Raw genomic sequence first — 5,717 nt, forward strand, 5'->3', positions numbered from 1 at the left:
CACATGGGAAGGGGGAGGACATGGGAAGACTAGGAGATAAGATCGATTGGGCACATGATGTGTGATTCCCAAATAATCAATAAAAATAATTTTAAAATAAATAAAAGTACAGTAGGGAAGTAGAGTTAGCATTATAAGGTAGAAGAGAATAAAAGAGTAGAGGGATGGAGTCTTGTGATCAGATAGCAAGTAGGTGAGAAAATGAGAGAGTGACTCTTTGAATGGTAGTCATCAGCTGAATAACAGCAGACAGGCAAGTAGCAAAACAGAAGCATTTAAGTATGAGGAATAAATAGACAAAGATTCACTTAAGGCTTTAAGAGGTAAAATAATATTCCAGACATTGAGAGTACAATTCTAATTTCAAAATTTCATGAATCTTTTAATACATGCTAAAAAATTAAAGATGTCTACAAAATTAAGGTTTTTATACTATTTCGAGTCAGTCTTTAAATCATAAAGTAGTGCTTGTGTATTTAGTTACAGTCTTTGATATTTTCAAGCAATACCGTCAGTTTGGGATTTAAATGCTACCACGAGACATCTATTGACTGTCCATCAATGCTTGTAGAGTCGTAGCAACTTATTATACTCTTTGAATGCACCTTAGTAAAACATAGCATAGCACTCAAAACTCCCAGAAGAGGGGCAAAGGCTACCTGGATTTAAGAGAAGAACACTTCTGTTTTGTAGTGAGAAGCGGCGGGGCTGCGTCCCGCCACCCGCCGCCGGCTAGCTTTACCCAAAATAATTACACAGAAACTGTATTCTTTTAAACACTGCCTGGCCCATTATCTGTAGCCTCTTATTGGCTAATTCTCACATCTTGCTTTAACCCATATTTAGTAATCTGGGTAGCACCACGAGTTGTGGCTTACCAGGAGAGATCTTAACCTGCGTCCATCTCGGAGAGCAGCAGCATGGAGACTCACTATGGCGAATGCCTGAAGCGTCTCCCCAACTCTACTTCCTTGTTCCCACAATTCTGTTCTGTCTACTCCACCTACCTAACTCTCTGTCTCTTAAAGGGCCAAGGCAGTTTTCTTTATTAATAATGAAAGTAACACATAAACACTCCTCCATCATTTCCCCTTTTTCTGTTTAAACAAAAAAGAAAGGCTTTAACTTTAACATAGTAAAATTACATGTAACAAAACAGTTATCAAGCAAGTATTACAGTTACAATATTTAAATCTATTTTATCTTTTATCATAACTAAGGAAATCTATAACTATCTATTTATTCTTCAACTCCATCAAAGACTCCAGAAGGATATAATATTACCTAAGTAAACAAGTCATATGCAACTTTCAAACTCTAGAAATGACAGAGACAACTGGACAGTCACCCAAAGTTCCTCTGTACCGTTGGGGCATCCATCTTCGGCCTTCAGGCCCATAGTGTCCAGCAGACATTTCCATGAAGCAGGAAATTTCAAAGACAGTTCAGTCACTTTCTGCTGTGTCCTGCAGAATGTCTCGAAGACTCTTTCATGAATCAGGAACCCCGAAAGACCATCTCACCTTTAGGCAAGTTTAGCAGTCCTCTCTCTGGGGGTTCTTTGTGTCCAGTTTATGGAACAGTCCAGCCAAGAGCAGTTTCTTGCCCAAATGGCTAACAAACTCCATAAGTAGCCTCTTCGATGCCCATCTTCCTCTCGAAGTATATTGTTGCTGCCAGGAGCAGACGTGTCTCATTGTCATGAAAAACCCTAAGTTATTAAAACATTAAATGCCATATTCTGCAGTCTTTGAAAGATATGAAGAATATCTATCTAACTGAAATATATCTCTACATATCTAGAAAATCTAATAACATGACTACAAGCTTAACTATTATCAATGATTATCCATTAACAACCTATATTTCCTAATTATACATTACAGTTTTTAAAATGAACTACAATCACAATAGCTTAATCAAAATCAGAAATACATATACATATAACAAATTGACCTTAAAATCCATACCAATGCAAATTATTCATATCTATATCATATCCCCCTTTAAATGTAAAAGAACATTTATAAGCAATATTTGGGAAAATGGGCGCAGTTTTTTCTCTCCAAACTGCTTCCTGCTGAATGGGGGCGCTGTTATTTAGGTCTTTCATGGTGTAACCTGTGTGCTAGGTTCCTCTCAGTTGGCAGTTGAGTGAAGTAATTTTTTGAAGATGTTCACAGCAACCTTTCAGGAGGGCGTGGTCTATCATACCATATTGGGATAGAAGCAATCCACAGAGTCTCGTCCTCTGTGAAAACAAAAGAAGAAACTCTTTTCCAAAGCATCATGTTCTTAGATCCAAATCCTGAAGTCATACCGTTAAGATGTCCATTCTGGTCTAGCCTGGCAGCCCATATAATGAAATGTCTCTCTGTACTTAGCTCCTTTACAGTCAAAAAAATCAAAGAAAACACAACAAAATACATAATCCAGACTCTCTGTGAATTTTCCATTTTTACGTGGCTTATTTTTACTCTATCACTTACTTTATTCTGTCTCTTTAAATACTTTACCCTTTTTTAAGACATTAACTTTATTCTCTATATATTTATTTTTTTCTCTCTCTCAAGCCTACGTATATTCATCCAACATTGTGAGCCATTTAAAGGCCTTCTATGTCTGAATCTTTTTTATTGTGAATCTGTAATTTTTTTACTATCTAGGAGCATTTTTTAAAAGGTTAAGCACTTTTTAAAAACTTAAGTTGCGCCAGGTGGAGGTAATATGGTATCACCTGTTTACAGCCAAGTCTAAACCTTAACTGCGCTGTTATTATGGTAATTACGATAGACCTGCCTGAGGGCAGCACAGTTTAGCATGGCGGAGCAGAGCCAGAGCTGCTACTGCCTCAGTCATTTGGTGTCCCTGAGCTGCACACAGTTACAGGTACACAGCAGTCCACATTGGAGCTGCACTCAGCAGTTTAATTTTGATACTGAGCGTGCAGCACAGAAACTCTTTATCCAAGTTACAGTCAAATCTGACGCGCAGAGCACCGGGCAGTCTGAAAACACCTCTCTCTCTATGGCGGCAGGAATCCGCAAATGCTGTCCTGCTCGCCTAAGCCTGATTCCTCCATCTGCCCAGGTTCAGGCAGGGAGCAGTGAGCCATTGGCATGGTCTCAGAGTACTTTCTTTCCGATACCAAGCGGGCAAGGTTTTTAAGTGGATTTAGTGACCACGTTGGAGCGCCAATCTGTAGTGTGAATCGGCGGGCTGTGTCCCGCCACCCGGCCCGGGCTGGCTTTACCCAAAATAATTACACGGAAACTGTATTCTTTTAAAACACTGCCTGGCCCATAGTTTCAGCCTCTTATTGGCTAATTCTCATATCTTGCTTTAACCCATATTTAGTAATCTGGGTAGTACCACGAGGTGTGGCTTACCAGGAGAGATCTTAACCTGCGTCCATCTCCTCGGAGAGGAGCAGCATGGGGCCTCACTATGGCGAATGCCTGAAGCGTCTCCCCAACTCTACTTCCTTGTTCCCACAATTCTGTTCTGTCTACTCCACCTACCTAACTCTCTGTCTCTTAAAGGGCCAAGGCAGTTTTCTTTATTAATAATGAAAGTAACACATAAACACTCCTCCATCACTGTTTTCACCTGATTTAGATGCAGGGCAGCCACAGCTCCTTGGAACATAGGCACTGAGGGGTAATTTGTACTTGTTGGGGAAGGCCACTTGTTCTTCCTGGCTGCCCAGCTAGCTTAGACCCGAAATAATCACACAGAAAGTGTATTAATTAAATCACTGCCTGGTCCATTATGTCTAGCCTCTTATTGGCTAACTCTCACATCTTGATTTAACCCATTTTGTGGCTTACCAGAAAAGAGTCTAAGCAGCATCAGTCTTGGGCAGGAGCTTCATAGCATCTGCCACTTTGCCCTTCTTCCCAACTTTCTGTTCTGTCTACTCTGCCTATCTAAGTTCTGCCCTATCAAAAGGCCAAGGCAGTTTCTTTATTCAACCAATGAAAGCAACACATAGACAGAAGAACCTCCGACATTTATATTTATTTTATTTTTTATCATAACTAAGGAAAACTATAACTATAATTATAAATTCTTAAACTCCATCAAAGACTCCAGAAGGAGATAATATTACCTAAGTAAACAGGAAGTGAATTGTAAGCAACTTCCAAAATTTTATAATTGACAGAGACATCTTGCTACCTGGACAGCCACCCAAAATTCTTCTGTATTGTTGGGGCATCCATGTTCAGCCCACATGCCCATAGTATCCAGCAGACTTTTCCACGAAGCAGGAAATTTCAAACCTATACTGGCAGTTTGTCAGTCACTTTATTTTGTATCCTGCAGAATGTCTAGCAGACTCTTTCATGACACAGGAACTCCAAAAGATGGTCTCACCTTTAGGCAAGTTCAGCAGTCATTTTTCTGTGGGTCCTTCATGTCCAGTTTATGCAGCCAGGGAAGAGCAGTTTCTTGCCCAAATGGCTAACCAACTTTATAAGCAGCCTCTTTCATACATTGAAATGACTCTCTGTACTTAGCTCCTTCACAGTCAAAAATTCAGAGTACACAATAATATATATAATCCAGATTCTGTGTATATTCCATCTTTATGTGGCTTATTTTTCTTTACTCCTTTTAATCTATGACTGTCTGTACTTTGTCTCTTTGAAGACTTTTTAAAAAATGATTTACTTTTTACAAACTCTCTATACTCTTTTTCTTCTCTCTCTCAAGCCTATGTACATTTTTTTTTGTATTTTTTATTTGATGTAGGTGTGTCTTCTAGCTATCTGATGATTTCAATGGTTAATTAATAAAGAAACTGCTTGGCCTGATAGGTCAGAACATAGGTGGGTAGAGTAGACAGAACAGAATGCTGGGAAGAAGGGAAGTTAGTCTGATGCCATGCCTCTCCTCTATGAGACAGTCACCATGAAGCCAGCCACCAGGTCAGACATGCTGAATCCTTCCTGGTAAGACACCACCTCATGGTGCTACACAGATTACTAAATATGGGTTAAAGCAAGAATGAGAAATAGCCAATAAGAGGTTGAAACTAATGGGCCAGGCAGTGTTTAAATGTATACAATTTGTGTGTTGTTATTTTGGGTGTAAAGCTAGCCATGTGGGATTTGGGCGTGATGAAAAGCAGGCCTGCTCGCCATATCACTACATTTATTGATTGTTATCGAGCTCTACATTTTTCTCTGTTCCCCTCTCTGTTTCTCCCCTCCCCTTTCAATGCTCCCCCAAGGTCCCAATACTCTCAATTTACTCAGGGGATCTTGTCTTTTTCTACTTTCTACTTCCCATGTAGATTAGATCTGTGTAAGTCTCTCAGTGTCCTCATTGTTGTCTAAGTTCTCTGGGATTGTGGTTTGTAGGCTAGTTTGCTTTAGGTTTAAAAACCACTTATGAGTGAGTACATATGATAATTGTCTTTCTGTATCTGGGTTACCCCACTTAAAGTATTGTTTTCTAGCTCCATCCATTTTCTTGCAAAATTCAAGATGTTGTTATTTTGTTCTGATGTGTAGTACTCTGTTGTGTAAATGTACCACATTTTCATTATCCATTATTTGGTCAAGGGGCTTGAGTGGTTTTGGGGAAAAGGGAACACATTCCCATTGCTGGTGGGAATGCAAGCTGGTACAACCCCTTTGAATGTCAATGTGGTGATTTCTCAGAAGACCCAGTAATACCACTTTTGCGTATATATACAAAGGATGCTCAAT

Source organism: Arvicola amphibius, chromosome 2, assembly GCF_903992535.2.
Source record: "Arvicola amphibius chromosome 2, mArvAmp1.2, whole genome shotgun sequence".
Taxonomy (NCBI): Eukaryota; Metazoa; Chordata; class Mammalia; order Rodentia; family Cricetidae; genus Arvicola; species Arvicola amphibius.